This window comes from Ambystoma mexicanum, unplaced genomic scaffold, assembly GCF_040938575.1.
Source record: "Ambystoma mexicanum isolate Mex_15411 unplaced genomic scaffold, UKY_AmexF1_1 Mex_scaf10, whole genome shotgun sequence".
Classification (NCBI taxonomy): domain Eukaryota; kingdom Metazoa; phylum Chordata; class Amphibia; order Caudata; family Ambystomatidae; genus Ambystoma; species Ambystoma mexicanum.
Window position 1 is genome coordinate 320,001 of NW_027182325.1, and position 12,500 is coordinate 332,500.

The 12,500-nt window shown below is 47.1% G+C and overlaps 33 non-coding genes and 9 pseudogenes across 33 annotated transcripts; all 42 read left to right on the forward strand.

Moving 5' to 3' along the window:
- The first annotated feature begins 460 nt into the window (after nt 1–460).
- Nucleotides 461–579, forward strand: LOC138538119 (5S ribosomal RNA). Its single transcript, XR_011286230.1, has one exon. It is a non-coding gene; the product is annotated as a 5S ribosomal RNA (ribosomal RNA).
- Nucleotides 580–685: 106 nt separating this feature from the next.
- On the forward strand, nt 686–804 carry LOC138539353 (5S ribosomal RNA). Its single transcript, XR_011287422.1, has one exon. It is a non-coding gene; the product is annotated as a 5S ribosomal RNA (ribosomal RNA).
- A 106-nt stretch (nt 805–910) lies between these two features.
- Nucleotides 911–1,029, forward strand: LOC138541487 (5S ribosomal RNA). Its single transcript, XR_011289493.1, has one exon. It is a non-coding gene; the product is annotated as a 5S ribosomal RNA (ribosomal RNA).
- A 106-nt stretch (nt 1,030–1,135) lies between these two features.
- On the forward strand, nt 1,136–1,254 carry LOC138547392 (5S ribosomal RNA). The gene has a single exon (XR_011291232.1). It is a non-coding gene; the product is annotated as a 5S ribosomal RNA (ribosomal RNA).
- A 106-nt stretch (nt 1,255–1,360) lies between these two features.
- Nucleotides 1,361–1,479, forward strand: LOC138551208 (5S ribosomal RNA). The gene has a single exon (XR_011294937.1). It is a non-coding gene; the product is annotated as a 5S ribosomal RNA (ribosomal RNA).
- A 105-nt stretch (nt 1,480–1,584) lies between these two features.
- LOC138544061 (5S ribosomal RNA) lies at nt 1,585–1,693 on the forward strand (annotated as a pseudogene).
- A 465-nt stretch (nt 1,694–2,158) lies between these two features.
- On the forward strand, nt 2,159–2,277 carry LOC138538121 (5S ribosomal RNA). The gene has a single exon (XR_011286232.1). It is a non-coding gene; the product is annotated as a 5S ribosomal RNA (ribosomal RNA).
- Nucleotides 2,278–2,383: 106 nt separating this feature from the next.
- On the forward strand, nt 2,384–2,502 carry LOC138539354 (5S ribosomal RNA). The gene has a single exon (XR_011287423.1). It is a non-coding gene; the product is annotated as a 5S ribosomal RNA (ribosomal RNA).
- Nucleotides 2,503–2,608: 106 nt separating this feature from the next.
- On the forward strand, nt 2,609–2,727 carry LOC138549701 (5S ribosomal RNA). Its single transcript, XR_011293475.1, has one exon. It is a non-coding gene; the product is annotated as a 5S ribosomal RNA (ribosomal RNA).
- Nucleotides 2,728–2,833: 106 nt separating this feature from the next.
- Nucleotides 2,834–2,942, forward strand: LOC138546752 (5S ribosomal RNA; annotated as a pseudogene).
- Nucleotides 2,943–3,395: 453 nt separating this feature from the next.
- LOC138542415 (5S ribosomal RNA) lies at nt 3,396–3,514 on the forward strand. Its single transcript, XR_011290397.1, has one exon. It is a non-coding gene; the product is annotated as a 5S ribosomal RNA (ribosomal RNA).
- A 106-nt stretch (nt 3,515–3,620) lies between these two features.
- LOC138539355 (5S ribosomal RNA) lies at nt 3,621–3,739 on the forward strand. The gene has a single exon (XR_011287424.1). It is a non-coding gene; the product is annotated as a 5S ribosomal RNA (ribosomal RNA).
- Nucleotides 3,740–3,845: 106 nt separating this feature from the next.
- Nucleotides 3,846–3,964, forward strand: LOC138540936 (5S ribosomal RNA). The gene has a single exon (XR_011288959.1). It is a non-coding gene; the product is annotated as a 5S ribosomal RNA (ribosomal RNA).
- Nucleotides 3,965–4,070: 106 nt separating this feature from the next.
- On the forward strand, nt 4,071–4,189 carry LOC138547393 (5S ribosomal RNA). Its single transcript, XR_011291233.1, has one exon. It is a non-coding gene; the product is annotated as a 5S ribosomal RNA (ribosomal RNA).
- A 106-nt stretch (nt 4,190–4,295) lies between these two features.
- Nucleotides 4,296–4,404, forward strand: LOC138545797 (5S ribosomal RNA; annotated as a pseudogene).
- Nucleotides 4,405–4,857: 453 nt separating this feature from the next.
- LOC138538122 (5S ribosomal RNA) lies at nt 4,858–4,976 on the forward strand. The gene has a single exon (XR_011286233.1). It is a non-coding gene; the product is annotated as a 5S ribosomal RNA (ribosomal RNA).
- A 106-nt stretch (nt 4,977–5,082) lies between these two features.
- Nucleotides 5,083–5,201, forward strand: LOC138539356 (5S ribosomal RNA). The gene has a single exon (XR_011287425.1). It is a non-coding gene; the product is annotated as a 5S ribosomal RNA (ribosomal RNA).
- A 106-nt stretch (nt 5,202–5,307) lies between these two features.
- Nucleotides 5,308–5,426, forward strand: LOC138549702 (5S ribosomal RNA). The gene has a single exon (XR_011293476.1). It is a non-coding gene; the product is annotated as a 5S ribosomal RNA (ribosomal RNA).
- Nucleotides 5,427–5,532: 106 nt separating this feature from the next.
- On the forward strand, nt 5,533–5,641 carry LOC138542969 (5S ribosomal RNA; annotated as a pseudogene).
- A 106-nt stretch (nt 5,642–5,747) lies between these two features.
- LOC138547394 (5S ribosomal RNA) lies at nt 5,748–5,866 on the forward strand. The gene has a single exon (XR_011291234.1). It is a non-coding gene; the product is annotated as a 5S ribosomal RNA (ribosomal RNA).
- A 106-nt stretch (nt 5,867–5,972) lies between these two features.
- Nucleotides 5,973–6,081, forward strand: LOC138545687 (5S ribosomal RNA; annotated as a pseudogene).
- Nucleotides 6,082–6,544: 463 nt separating this feature from the next.
- Nucleotides 6,545–6,663, forward strand: LOC138538123 (5S ribosomal RNA). The gene has a single exon (XR_011286234.1). It is a non-coding gene; the product is annotated as a 5S ribosomal RNA (ribosomal RNA).
- A 106-nt stretch (nt 6,664–6,769) lies between these two features.
- On the forward strand, nt 6,770–6,888 carry LOC138539358 (5S ribosomal RNA). Its single transcript, XR_011287427.1, has one exon. It is a non-coding gene; the product is annotated as a 5S ribosomal RNA (ribosomal RNA).
- A 106-nt stretch (nt 6,889–6,994) lies between these two features.
- Nucleotides 6,995–7,113, forward strand: LOC138541488 (5S ribosomal RNA). The gene has a single exon (XR_011289494.1). It is a non-coding gene; the product is annotated as a 5S ribosomal RNA (ribosomal RNA).
- A 106-nt stretch (nt 7,114–7,219) lies between these two features.
- Nucleotides 7,220–7,338, forward strand: LOC138547396 (5S ribosomal RNA). The gene has a single exon (XR_011291236.1). It is a non-coding gene; the product is annotated as a 5S ribosomal RNA (ribosomal RNA).
- A 106-nt stretch (nt 7,339–7,444) lies between these two features.
- On the forward strand, nt 7,445–7,563 carry LOC138543239 (5S ribosomal RNA). The gene has a single exon (XR_011290587.1). It is a non-coding gene; the product is annotated as a 5S ribosomal RNA (ribosomal RNA).
- Nucleotides 7,564–7,668: 105 nt separating this feature from the next.
- LOC138543238 (5S ribosomal RNA) lies at nt 7,669–7,777 on the forward strand (annotated as a pseudogene).
- Nucleotides 7,778–8,252: 475 nt separating this feature from the next.
- On the forward strand, nt 8,253–8,371 carry LOC138538124 (5S ribosomal RNA). Its single transcript, XR_011286235.1, has one exon. It is a non-coding gene; the product is annotated as a 5S ribosomal RNA (ribosomal RNA).
- Nucleotides 8,372–8,477: 106 nt separating this feature from the next.
- On the forward strand, nt 8,478–8,596 carry LOC138539359 (5S ribosomal RNA). The gene has a single exon (XR_011287428.1). It is a non-coding gene; the product is annotated as a 5S ribosomal RNA (ribosomal RNA).
- Nucleotides 8,597–8,702: 106 nt separating this feature from the next.
- LOC138541489 (5S ribosomal RNA) lies at nt 8,703–8,821 on the forward strand. The gene has a single exon (XR_011289495.1). It is a non-coding gene; the product is annotated as a 5S ribosomal RNA (ribosomal RNA).
- A 106-nt stretch (nt 8,822–8,927) lies between these two features.
- LOC138547397 (5S ribosomal RNA) lies at nt 8,928–9,046 on the forward strand. The gene has a single exon (XR_011291237.1). It is a non-coding gene; the product is annotated as a 5S ribosomal RNA (ribosomal RNA).
- A 106-nt stretch (nt 9,047–9,152) lies between these two features.
- On the forward strand, nt 9,153–9,271 carry LOC138551209 (5S ribosomal RNA). The gene has a single exon (XR_011294938.1). It is a non-coding gene; the product is annotated as a 5S ribosomal RNA (ribosomal RNA).
- A 105-nt stretch (nt 9,272–9,376) lies between these two features.
- On the forward strand, nt 9,377–9,485 carry LOC138544062 (5S ribosomal RNA; annotated as a pseudogene).
- A 464-nt stretch (nt 9,486–9,949) lies between these two features.
- Nucleotides 9,950–10,068, forward strand: LOC138538125 (5S ribosomal RNA). Its single transcript, XR_011286236.1, has one exon. It is a non-coding gene; the product is annotated as a 5S ribosomal RNA (ribosomal RNA).
- A 106-nt stretch (nt 10,069–10,174) lies between these two features.
- LOC138539360 (5S ribosomal RNA) lies at nt 10,175–10,293 on the forward strand. The gene has a single exon (XR_011287429.1). It is a non-coding gene; the product is annotated as a 5S ribosomal RNA (ribosomal RNA).
- Nucleotides 10,294–10,399: 106 nt separating this feature from the next.
- On the forward strand, nt 10,400–10,518 carry LOC138549703 (5S ribosomal RNA). The gene has a single exon (XR_011293478.1). It is a non-coding gene; the product is annotated as a 5S ribosomal RNA (ribosomal RNA).
- Nucleotides 10,519–10,624: 106 nt separating this feature from the next.
- LOC138546753 (5S ribosomal RNA) lies at nt 10,625–10,733 on the forward strand (annotated as a pseudogene).
- Nucleotides 10,734–11,186: 453 nt separating this feature from the next.
- Nucleotides 11,187–11,305, forward strand: LOC138542416 (5S ribosomal RNA). Its single transcript, XR_011290398.1, has one exon. It is a non-coding gene; the product is annotated as a 5S ribosomal RNA (ribosomal RNA).
- A 106-nt stretch (nt 11,306–11,411) lies between these two features.
- LOC138539361 (5S ribosomal RNA) lies at nt 11,412–11,530 on the forward strand. The gene has a single exon (XR_011287430.1). It is a non-coding gene; the product is annotated as a 5S ribosomal RNA (ribosomal RNA).
- A 106-nt stretch (nt 11,531–11,636) lies between these two features.
- LOC138540937 (5S ribosomal RNA) lies at nt 11,637–11,755 on the forward strand. Its single transcript, XR_011288960.1, has one exon. It is a non-coding gene; the product is annotated as a 5S ribosomal RNA (ribosomal RNA).
- Nucleotides 11,756–11,861: 106 nt separating this feature from the next.
- On the forward strand, nt 11,862–11,980 carry LOC138547398 (5S ribosomal RNA). Its single transcript, XR_011291238.1, has one exon. It is a non-coding gene; the product is annotated as a 5S ribosomal RNA (ribosomal RNA).
- Nucleotides 11,981–12,086: 106 nt separating this feature from the next.
- LOC138545798 (5S ribosomal RNA) lies at nt 12,087–12,195 on the forward strand (annotated as a pseudogene).
- Nucleotides 12,196–12,500: the final 305 nt, after the last annotated feature.

Genomic DNA, 12,500 nt, shown 5'->3' on the forward strand with positions numbered 1-12,500 from the left:
GATTAGTAATTGCGCAACTTCTCAATTATTTTTCAAATTTGGTATGTTTCCAAAATAATTGTATCCCGTTTTATAGCGGAAATGTTGGACAACATCATGAGGGCTGGAGCTACCTTTTTACATAGAATTAGCATACAGGTAGTGTGTTCATGGGTAATAAATCGACTTTCACATGTAATGCAGTACAGAGAATATTGAGTCCTTCAAGAGGCATGAAAGAAAACCATTATTGTGTTGATTGTTCTCTCCACCTCCCTGCAACAGACACAGGATGGATGAATTAAAGTTATCCTACCAGACATAGGAGTCCTGAATGGGCCCACCAGTCTTATATATCTCGCCTGATCGAGCCTGATCGAGCGCTGATCGAGCGATGAGCGTGGTATCATGTTGCTAGTGGCTGCATGGCTTAGCTTACTAAATGCAAATGCATAAGAGTAATATTCTTAGCATTCCTAGAGCCTACGGCCACACCACACTGAATGCACCCGATCTCGACTGATCTCGGAAGTTAAGCAGTGTCAGGCCTAGTTAGTACCTGGATGGGAGACCGCCTGGGAATACCAGGTGCTGTAGGCTTTTTTGTGCTCCAAGTTCAGGAAGTGAGCCCTTTCTCAATTGCCTTTTAAAACTGCAAGGTCTAGCCGACTAGATGCTTAAAAGTACAAAACTCACAAGGCCCAGAGCCTACGGCCACACCACACTGAATGTGCCTGATCTCGTCTGATCTCAGAAGCTAAGCAGTGTCGGGCCTAGTTAGTACCTGGATGGAAGACCGCCTGGGAATACCAGGTGCTGTAGGCTTTTTTGTACTCCAAGTTCAGGAAGTGAGCCATTTCTCAATTGCCTTTCAAAACTGCAAGGTCTAGCCGACTAGATGCTTAAAAGTACAAAACTCACAAGAACCAGAGCCTACGGCCACAGCACACTGAATGCGCCCGATCTCGTCTGATCTCGGAAGCTAAGCAGTGTCGGGCCTCGTTAGTACCTGGATGGGAGACCGCCTGGGAATACCAGGTGCTGTAGGCTTTTTTGTGCTCCAAGTTCAGGAAGTGAGCCATTTCTCAATTGCCTTTCAAAACTGCAAGGTCTAGCTGACTAGATGCTTAAAAGTACAAAACTCACTAGGCCCAGAGCCTACGGCCACACCACACTGATTGCGCCCGATCTCGTCTGATCTCGGAAGCTAAGCAGTGTCGGGCCTAGTTAGTACCTGGATGGGAGACCACCTGGGAATACCAGGTGCTGTAGGCTTTTTTGTGCTCCAAGTTCAGGAAGTGAGCCATTTCTCAATTGCCTTTCAAAACTGCAAGGTCTAGCCGACTAGATGCTTAAAAGTACAAAACTCACTAAGCCCAGAGCCTACGGCCACACCACACTGAATGCGCCCGATCTCGTCTGATCTCGGAAGCTAAGCAGTGTCGGGCCTAGTTAGTACCTGGATAGGAGACCACCTGGGAATACCAGGTGCTGTAGGCTTTTTTGTGCTCCAAGTTCAGGAAGTGAGCCATTTCACAATTGCCTTTCAAAACTGCAAGGTCTAGCCGACTAGATGCTTAAAAGTACAAACTCACTAGGCCCAGAGCCTACGGCCACACCACACTGAATGCCCCCGATCTCGGAAGCTAAGCAGGGTCGGGCCTAGTTAGTACCTGGATGGGAGACTGCCTGGGAATACCAGGTGCTGTAGGCTTTTTTTTGTGCTCCATGATTAGTAATTGCGCAACTTCTCAATTATTTTTCAAATTTGGTATGTTTCCAAAATAATTGTATCCCGTTTTATAGCGGAAATGTTGGACAACATCATGAGGGCTGGAGCTACCTTTTTACATAGAATTAGCATACAGGTAGTGTGTTCATGGGTAATAAATCGACTTTCACATGTAATGCAGTACAGAGAATATTGAGTCCTTCAAGAGGCATGAAAGAAAACCATTATTGTGTTGATTGTTCTCTCCACCTCCCTGCAACAGACACAGGATGGATGAATTAAAGTTATCCTACCAGACATAGGAGTCCTGAATGGGCCCACCAGTCTTATATATCTCGCCTGATCGAGCCTGATCGAGCGATGAGCGTGGTATCATGTTGCAAGTGGCTGCATGGCTTAGCTTACTAAATGCAAATGCATAAGAGTAATATTCTTAGCATTCCTAGAGCCTACGGCCACACCACACTGAATGCACCCGATCTCGACTGATCTCGGAAGTTAAGCAGTGTCAGGCCTAGTTAGTACCTGGATGGGAGACCGCCTGGGAATACCAGGTGCTGTAGGCTTTTTTGTGCTCCAAGTTCAGGAAGTGAGCCCTTTCTCAATTGCCTTTTAAAACTGCAAGGTCTAGCCGACTAGATGCTTAAAAGTACAAAACTCAGTAGGCCCAGAGCCTACGGCCACACCACACTGAATGTGCCTGATCTCGTCTGATCTCAGAAGCTAAGCAGTGTCGGGCCTAGTTAGTACCTGGATGGAAGACCGCCTGGGAATACCAGGTGCTGTAGGCTTTTTTGTACTCCAAGTTCAGGAAGTGAGCCATTTCTCAATTGCCTTTCAAAACTGCAAGGTCTAGCCGACTAGATGCTTAAAAGTACAAAACTCACAAGAACCAGAGCCTACGGCCACACCACACTGAATGCGCCCGATCTCGTCTGATCTCGGAAGCTAAGCAGTGTCGGGCCTCGTTAGTACCTGGATGGGAGACCGCCTGGGAATACCAGGTGCTGTAGGCTTTTTTGTGCTCCAAGTTCAGGAAGTGAGCCATTTCACAATTGCCTTTCAAAACTGCAAGGTCTAGCCGACTAGATGCTTAAAAGTACAAAACTCACTAGGCCCAGAGCCTTCGGCCACACCACACTGAATGCGCCCGATCTCGGAAGCTAAGCAGGGTCAGGCCTAGTTAGTACCTGGATGGGAGACTGCCTGGGAATACCAGGTGCTGTAGGCTTTTTTGTGCTCCATGATTAGTAATTGCGCAACTTCTCAATTATTTTTCAAATTTGGTATGTTTCCAAAATAATTGTATCCCGTTTTATAGCGGAAATGTTGGACAACATCATGAGGGCTGGAGCTACCTTTTTACATAGAATTAGCATACAGGTAGTGTGTTCATGGGTAATAAATCGACTTTCACATGTAATGCAGTACAGAGAATATTGAGTCGTTCAAGAGGCATGAAAGAAAACCATTATTGTGTTGATTGTTCTCTCCACCTCCCTGCAACAGACACAGGATGGATGAATTAAAGTTATCCTACCAGACATAGGAGTCCTGAATGGGCCCACCAGTCTTATATATCTCGCCTGATCGAGCGATGAGCGTGGTATCATGTTGCAAGTGGCTGCATGGCTTAGCTTACTAAATGCAAATGCATAAGAGTAATATTCTTAGCATTCCTAGAGCCTACGGCCACACCACACTGAATGCACCCGATCTCGACTGATCTCGGAAGTTAAGCAGTGTCATGCCTAGTTAGTACCTGGATGGGAGACCGCCTGGGAATACCAGGTGCTGTAGGCTTTTTTGTGCTCCAAGTTCAGGAAGTGAGCCCTTTCTCAATTGCCTTTTAAAACTGCAAGGTCTAGCCGACTAGATGCTTAAAAGTACAAAACTCACTAGGCCCAGAGCCTACGGCCACACCACACTGAATGTGCCTGATCTCGTCTGATCTCAGAAGCTAAGCAGTGTCGGGCCTAGTTAGTACCTGGATGGAAGACCGCCTGGGAATACCAGGTGCTGTAGGCTTTTTTGTACTCCAAGTTCAGGAAGTGAGCCATTTCTCAATTGCCTTTCAAAACTGCAAGGTCTAGCCGACTAGATGCTTAAAAGTACAAAACTCACAAGAACCAGAGCCTACGGCCACACCACACTGAATGCGCCCGATCTCGTCTGTTCTCGGAAGCTAAGCAGTGTCGGGCCTCGTTAGTACCTGGATGGGAGACCGCCTGGGAATACCAGGTGCTGTAGGCTTTTTTGTGCTCCAAGTTCAGGAAGTGAGCCATTTCTCAATTGCCTTTCAAAAGTGCAAGGTCTAGCTGACTAGATGCTTAAAAGTACAAAACTCACTAGGCCCAGAGCCTACGGCCACACCACACTGATTGCGCCCGATCTCGTCTGATCTCGGAAGCTAAGCAGTGTCGGGCCTAGTTAGTACCTGGATGGGAGACCACCTGGGAATACCAGGTGCTGTAGGCTTTTTTGTGCTCCAAGTTCAGGAAGTGAGCCATTTCTCAATTGCCTTTCAAAACTGCAAGGTCTAGCCGACTAGATGCTTAAAAGTACAAAACTCACTAGGCCCAGAGCCTACGGCCACACCACACTGAATGTGCCCGATCTCGGAAACTAAGCAGGGTCAGGCCTAGTTAGTACCTGGATGGGAGACTGCCTGGGAATACCAGGTGCTGTAGGCTTTTTTGTGCTCCATGATTAGTAATTGCGCAACTTCTCAATTATTTTTCAAATTTGGTATGTTTCCAAAATAATTGTATCCCGTTTTATAGCGGAAATGTTGGACAACATCATGAGGGCTGGAGCTACCTTTTTACATAGAATTAGCATACAGGTAGTGTGTTCATGGGTAATAAATCGACTTTCACATGTAATGCAGTACAGAGAATATTGAGTCCTTCAAGAGGCATGAAAGAAAACCATTATTGTGTTGATTGTTCTCTCCACCTCCCTGCAACAGACACAGGATGGATGAATTAAAGTTATCCTACCAGACATAGGAGTCCTGAATGGGCCCACCAGTCTTATATATCTCGCCTGATCGAGCGATGAGCGTGGTATCATGTTGCAAGTGGCTGCATGGCTTAGCTTACTAAATGCAAATGCATAAGAGTAATATTCTTAGCATTCCTAGAGCCTACGGCCACACCACACTGAATGCACCCGATCTCGACTGATCTCGGAAGTTAAGCAGTGTCAGGCCTAGTTAGTACCTGGATGGGAGACCGCCTGGGAATACCAGGTGCTGTAGGCTTTTTTGTGCTCCAAGTTCAGGAAGTGAGCCCTTTCTCAATTGCCTTTTAAAACTGCAAGGTCTAGCCGACTAGATGCTTAAAAGTACAAAACTCAGTAGGCCCAGAGCCTACGGCCACACCACACTGAATGTGCCTGATCTCGTCTGATCTCAGAAGCTAAGCAGTGTCGGGCCTAGTTAGTACCTGGATGGAAGACCGCCTGGGAATACCAGGTGCTGTAGGCTTTTTTGTACTCCAAGTTCAGGAAGTGAGCCATTTCTCAATTGCCTTTCAAAACTGCAAGGTCTAGCCGACTAGATGCTTAAAAGTACAAAACTCACAAGAACCAGAGCCTACGGCCACACCACACTGAATGCGCCCGATCTCGTCTGATCTCGGAAGCTAAGCAGTGTCGGGCCTCGTTAGTACCTGGATGGGAGACCGCCTGGGAATACCAGGTGCTGTAGGCTTTTTTGTGCTCCAAGTTCAGGAAGTGAGCCATTTCTCAATTGCCTTTCAAAATTGCAAGGTCTAGCTGACTAGATGCTTAAAAGTACAAAACTCACTAGGCCCAGAGCCTACGGCCACACCACACTGATTGCGCCCGATCTCGGAAGCTAAGCAGTGTCGGGCCTCGTTAGTACCTGGATGGGAGACCGCCTGGGAATACCAGGTGCTGTAGGCTTTTTTGTGCTCCAAGTTCAGGAAGTGAGCCATTTCTCAATTGCCTTTCAAAACTGCAAGGTCTAGCTGACTAGATGCTTAAAAGTACAAAACTCACTAGGCCCAGAGCCTACGGCCACACCACACTGATTGCGCCCGATCTCGTCTGATCTCGGAAGCTAAGCAGTGTCGGGCCTAGTTAGTACCTGGATGGGAGACCACCTGGGAATACCAGGTGCTGTAGGCTTTTTTGTGCTCCAAGTTCAGGAAGTGAGCCATTTCACAATTGCCTTTCAAAACTGCAAGGTCTAGCCGACTAGATGCTTAAAAGTACAAAACTCACTAGGCCCAGAGCCTACGGCCACACCACACTGAATGCGCCCGATCTCGGAAGCTAAGCAGGGTCAGGCCTAGTTAGTACCTCGATGGGAGACTGCCTGGGAATACCAGGTGCTGTAGGCTTTTTTGTGCTCCATGATTAGTAATTGCGCAACTTCTCAATTATTTTTCAAATTTGGTATGTTTCCAAAATAATTGTATCCCGTTTTATAGCGGAAATGTTGGACAACATCATGAGGGCTGGAGCTACCTTTTTACATAGAATTAGCATACAGGTAGTGTGTTCATGGGTAATAAATCGACTTTCACATGTAATGCAGTACAGAGAATATTGAGTCCTTCAAGAGGCATGAAAGAAAACCATTATTGTGTTGATTGTTCTCTCCACCTCCCTGCAACAGACACAGGATGGATGAATTAAAGTTATCCTACCAGACATAGGAGTCCTGAATGGGCCCACCAGTCTTATATATCTCGCCTGATCGAGCCTGATCGAGCGATGAGCGTGGTATCATGTTGCAAGTGGCTGCATGGCTTAGCTTACTAAATGCAAATGCATAAGAGTAATATTCTTAGCATTCCTAGAGCCTACGGCCACACCACACTGAATGCACCCGATCTCGACTGATCTCGGAAGTTAAGCAGTGTCAGGCCTAGTTAGTACCTGGATGGGAGACCGCCTGGGAATACCAGGTGCTGTAGGCTTTTTTGTGCTCCAAGTTCAGGAAGTGAGCCCTTTCTCAATTGCCTTTTAAAACTGCAAGGTCTAGCCGACTAGATGCTTAAAAGTACAAAACTCACTAGGCCCAGAGCCTACGGCCACACCACACTGAATGTGCCTGATCTCGTCTGATCTCAGAAGCTAAGCAGTGTCGGGCCTAGTTAGTACCTGGATGGAAGACCGCCTGGGAATACCAGGTGCTGTAGGCTTTTTTGTACTCCAAGTTCAGGAAGTGAGCCATTTCTCAATTGCCTTTCAAAACTGCAAGGTCTAGCCGACTAGATGCTTAAAAGTACAAAACTCACAAGAACCAGAGCCTACGGCCACAGCACACTGAATGCGCCCGATCTCGTCTGATCTCGGAAGCTAAGCAGTGTCGGGCCTCGTTAGTACCTGGATGGGAGACCGCCTGGGAATACCAGGTGCTGTAGGCTTTTTTGTGCTCCAAGTTCAGGAAGTGAGCCATTTCTCAATTGCCTTTCAAAACTGCAAGGTCTAGCTGACTAGATGCTTAAAAGTACAAAACTCACTAGGCCCAGAGCCTACGGCCACACCACACTGATTGCGCCCGATCTCGTCTGATCTCGGAAGCTAAGCAGTGTCGGGCCTAGTTAGTACCTGGATGGGAGACCACCTGGGAATACCAGGTGCTGTAGGCTTTTTTGTGCTCCAAGTTCAGGAAGTGAGCCATTTCTCAATTGCCTTTCAAAACTGCAAGGTCTAGCCGACTAGATGCTTAAAAGTACAAAACTCACTAAGCCCAGAGCCTACGGCCACACCACACTGAATGCGCCCGATCTCGTCTGATCTCGGAAGCTAAGCAGTGTCGGGCCTAGTTAGTACCTGGATGGGAGACCACCTGGGAATACCAGGTGCTGTAGGCTTTTTTGTGCTCCAAGTTCAGGAAGTGAGCCATTTCACAATTGCCTTTCAAAACTGCAAGGTCTAGCCGACTAGATGCTTAAAAGTACAAACTCACTAGGCCCAGAGCCTACGGCCACACCACACTGAATGCGCCCGATCTCGGAAGCTAAGCAGGGTCGGGCCTAGTTAGTACCTGGATGGGAGACTGCCTGGGAATACCAGGTGCTGTAGGCTTTTTTTGTGCTCCATGATTAGTAATTGCGCAACTTCTCAATTATTTTTCAAATTTGGTATGTTTCCAAAATAATTGTATCCCGTTTTATAGCGGAAATGTTGGACAACATCATGAGGGCTGGAGCTACCTTTTTACATAGAATTAGCATACAGGTAGTGTGTTCATGGGTAATAAATCGACTTTCACATGTAATGCAGTACAGAGAATATTGAGTCCTTCAAGAGGCATGAAAGAAAACCATTATTGTGTTGATTGTTCTCTCCACCTCCCTGCAACAGACACAGGATGGATGAATTAAAGTTATCCTACCAGACATAGGAGTCCTGAATGGGCCCACCAGTCTTATATATCTCGCCTGATCGAGCCTGATCGAGCGCTGATCGAGCGATGAGCGTGGTATCATGTTGCTAGTGGCTGCATGGCTTAGCTTACTAAATGCAAATGCATAAGAGTAATATTCTTAGCATTCCTAGAGCCTACGGCCACACCACACTGAATGCACCCGATCTCGACTGATCTCGGAAGTTAAGCAGTGTCAGGCCTAGTTAGTACCTGGATGGGAGACCGCCTGGGAATACCAGGTGCTGTAGGCTTTTTTGTGCTCCAAGTTCAGGAAGTGAGCCCTTTCTCAATTGCCTTTTAAAACTGCAAGGTCTAGCCGACTAGATGCTTAAAAGTACAAAACTCACAAGGCCCAGAGCCTACGGCCACACCACACTGAATGTGCCTGATCTCGTCTGATCTCAGAAGCTAAGCAGTGTCGGGCCTAGTTAGTACCTGGATGGAAGACCGCCTGGGAATACCAGGTGCTGTAGGCTTTTTTGTACTCCAAGTTCAGGAAGTGAGCCATTTCTCAATTGCCTTTCAAAACTGCAAGGTCTAGCCGACTAGATGCTTAAAAGTACAAAACTCACAAGAACCAGAGCCTACGGCCACAGCACACTGAATGCGCCCGATCTCGTCTGATCTCGGAAGCTAAGCAGTGTCGGGCCTCGTTAGTACCTGGATGGGAGACCGCCTGGGAATACCAGGTGCTGTAGGCTTTTTTGTGCTCCAAGTTCAGGAAGTGAGCCATTTCTCAATTGCCTTTCAAAACTGCAAGGTCTAGCTGACTAGATGCTTAAAAGTACAAAACTCACTAGGCCCAGAGCCTACGGCCACACCACACTGATTGCGCCCGATCTCGTCTGATCTCGGAAGCTAAGCAGTGTCGGGCCTAGTTAGTACCTGGATGGGAGACCACCTGGGAATACCAGGTGCTGTAGGCTTTTTTGTGCTCCAAGTTCAGGAAGTGAGCCATTTCTCAATTGCCTTTCAAAACTGCAAGGTCTAGCCGACTAGATGCTTAAAAGTACAAAACTCACTAAGCCCAGAGCCTACGGCCACACCACACTGAATGCGCCCGATCTCGTCTGATCTCGGAAGCTAAGCAGTGTCGGGCCTAGTTAGTACCTGGATAGGAGACCACCTGGGAATACCAGGTGCTGTAGGCTTTTTTGTGCTCCAAGTTCAGGAAGTGAGCCATTTCACAATTGCCTTTCAAAACTGCAAGGTCTAGCCGACTAGATGCTTAAAAGTACAAACTCACTAGGCCCAGAGCCTACGGCCACACCACACTGAATGCCCCCGATCTCGGAAGCTAAGCAGGGTCGGGCCTAGTTAGTACCTGGATGGGAGACTGCCTGGGAATACCAGGTGCTGTAGGCTTTTTTTGTGCTCCATGATTAGTAATTGCGCAACTTCTCAATTATTTTTCAAATTTGGTATGTTTCCAAAATAATTGTATCCCGTTTTATAGCGGAAATGTTGGACAACATCATGAGGGCTGGAGCTACCTTTTTACATAGAATTAGCATACAGGTAGTGTGTTCATGGGTAATAAATCGACTTTCACATGTAATGCAGTACAGAGAATATTGAGTCCTTCAAGAGGCATGAAAGAAAACCATTATTGTGTTGATTGTTCTCTCCACCTCCCTGCAACAGACACAGGATGGATGAATTAAAGTTATCCTACCAGACATAGGAGTCCTGAATGGGCCCACCAGTCTTATATATCTCGCCTGATCGAGCCTGATCGAGCGATGAGCGTGGTATCATGTTGCAAGTGGCTGCATGGCTTAGCTTACTAAATGCAAATGCATAAGAGTAATATTCTTAGCATTCCTAGAGCCTACGGCCACACCACACTGAATGCACCCGATCTCGACTGATCTCGGAAGTTAAGCAGTGTCAGGCCTAGTTAGTACCTGGATGGGAGACCGCCTGGGAATACCAGGTGCTGTAGGCTTTTTTGTGCTCCAAGTTCAGGAAGTGAGCCCTTTCTCAATTGCCTTTTAAAACTGCAAGGTCTAGCCGACTAGATGCTTAAAAGTACAAAACTCAGTAGGCCCAGAGCCTACGGCCACACCACACTGAATGTGCCTGATCTCGTCTGATCTCAGAAGCTAAGCAGTGTCGGGCCTAGTTAGTACCTGGATGGAAGACCGCCTGGGAATACCAGGTGCTGTAGGCTTTTTTGTACTCCAAGTTCAGGAAGTGAGCCATTTCTCAATTGCCTTTCAAAACTGCAAGGTCTAGCCGACTAGATGCTTAAAAGTACAAAACTCACAAGAACCAGAGCCTACGGCCACACCACACTGAATGCGCCCGATCTCGTCTGATCTCGGAAGCTAAGCAGTGTCGGGCCTCGTTAGTACCTGGATGGGAGACCGCCTGGGAATACCAGGTGCTGTAGGCTTTTTTGTGCTCCAAGTTCAGGAAGTGAGCCATTTCACAATTGCCTTTCAAAACTGCAAGGTCTAGCCGACTAGATGCTTAAAAGTACAAAACTCACTAGGCCCAGAGCCTTCGGCCACACCACACTGAATGCGCCCGATCTCGGAAGCTAAGCAGGGTCAGGCCTAGTTAGTACCTGGATGGGAGACTGCCTGGGAATACCAGGTGCTGTAGGCTTTTTTGTGCTCCATGATTAGTAATTGCGCAACTTCTCAATTATTTTTCAAATTTGGTATGTTTCCAAAATAATTGTATCCCGTTTTATAGCGGAAATGTTGGACAACATCATGAGGGCTGGAGCTACCTTTTTACATAGAATTAGCATACAGGTAGTGTGTTCATGGGTAATAAATCGACTTTCACATGTAATGCAGTACAGAGAATATTGAGTCGTTCAAGAGGCATGAAAGAAAACCATTATTGTGTTGATTGTTCTCTCCACCTCCCTGCAACAGACACAGGATGGATGAATTAAAGTTATCCTACCAGACATAGGAGTCCTGAATGGGCCCACCAGTCTTATATATCTCGCCTGATCGAGCGATGAGCGTGGTATCATGTTGCAAGTGGCTGCATGGCTTAGCTTACTAAATGCAAATGCATAAGAGTAATATTCTTAGCATTCCTAGAGCCTACGGCCACACCACACTGAATGCACCCGATCTCGACTGATCTCGGAAGTTAAGCAGTGTCATGCCTAGTTAGTACCTGGATGGGAGACCGCCTGGGAATACCAGGTGCTGTAGGCTTTTTTGTGCTCCAAGTTCAGGAAGTGAGCCCTTTCTCAATTGCCTTTTAAAACTGCAAGGTCTAGCCGACTAGATGCTTAAAAGTACAAAACTCACTAGGCCCAGAGCCTACGGCCACACCACACTGAATGTGCCTGATCTCGTCTGATCTCAGAAGCTAAGCAGTGTCGGGCCTAGTTAGTACCTGGATGGAAGACCGCCTGGGAATACCAGGTGCTGTAGGCTTTTTTGTACTCCAAGTTCAGGAAGTGAGCCATTTCTCAATTGCCTTTCAAAACTGCAAGGTCTAGCCGACTAGATGCTTAAAAGTACAAAACTCACAAGAACCAGAGCCTACGGCCACACCACACTGAATGCGCCCGATCTCGTCTGTTCTCGGAAGCTAAGCAGTGTCGGGCCTCGTTAGTACCTGGATGGGAGACCGCCTGGGAATACCAGGTGCTGTAGGCTTTTTTGTGCTCCAAGTTCAGGAAGTGAGCCATTTCTCAATTGCCTTTCAAAAGTGCAAGGTCTAGCTGACTAGATGCTTAAAAGTACAAAACTCACTAGGCCCAGAGCCTACGGCCACACCACACTGATTGCGCCCGATCTCGTCTGATCTCGGAAGCTAAGCAGTGTCGGGCCTAGTTAGTACCTGGATGGGAGACCACCTGGGAATACCAGGTGCTGTAGGCTTTTTTGTGCTCCAAGTTCAGGAAGTGAGCCATTTCTCAATTGCCTTTCAAAACTGCAAGGTCTAGCCGACTAGATGCTTAAAAGTACAAAACTCACTAGGCCCAGAGCCTACGGCCACACCACACTGAATGTGCCCGATCTCGGAAACTAAGCAGGGTCAGGCCTAGTTAGTACCTGGATGGGAGACTGCCTGGGAATACCAGGTGCTGTAGGCTTTTTTGTGCTCCATGATTAGTAATTGCGCAACTTCTCAATTATTTTTCAAATTTGGTATGTTTCCAAAATAATTGTATCCCGTTTTATAGCGGAAATGTTGGACAACATCATGAGGGCTGGAGCTACCTTTTTACATAGAATTAGCATACAGGTAGTGTGTTCATGGGTAATAAATCGACTTTCACATGTAATGCAGTACAGAGAATATTGAGTCCTTCAAGAGGCATGAAAGAAAACCATTATTGTGTTGATTGTTCTCTCCACCTCCCTGCAACAGACACAGGATGGATGAATTAAAGTTATC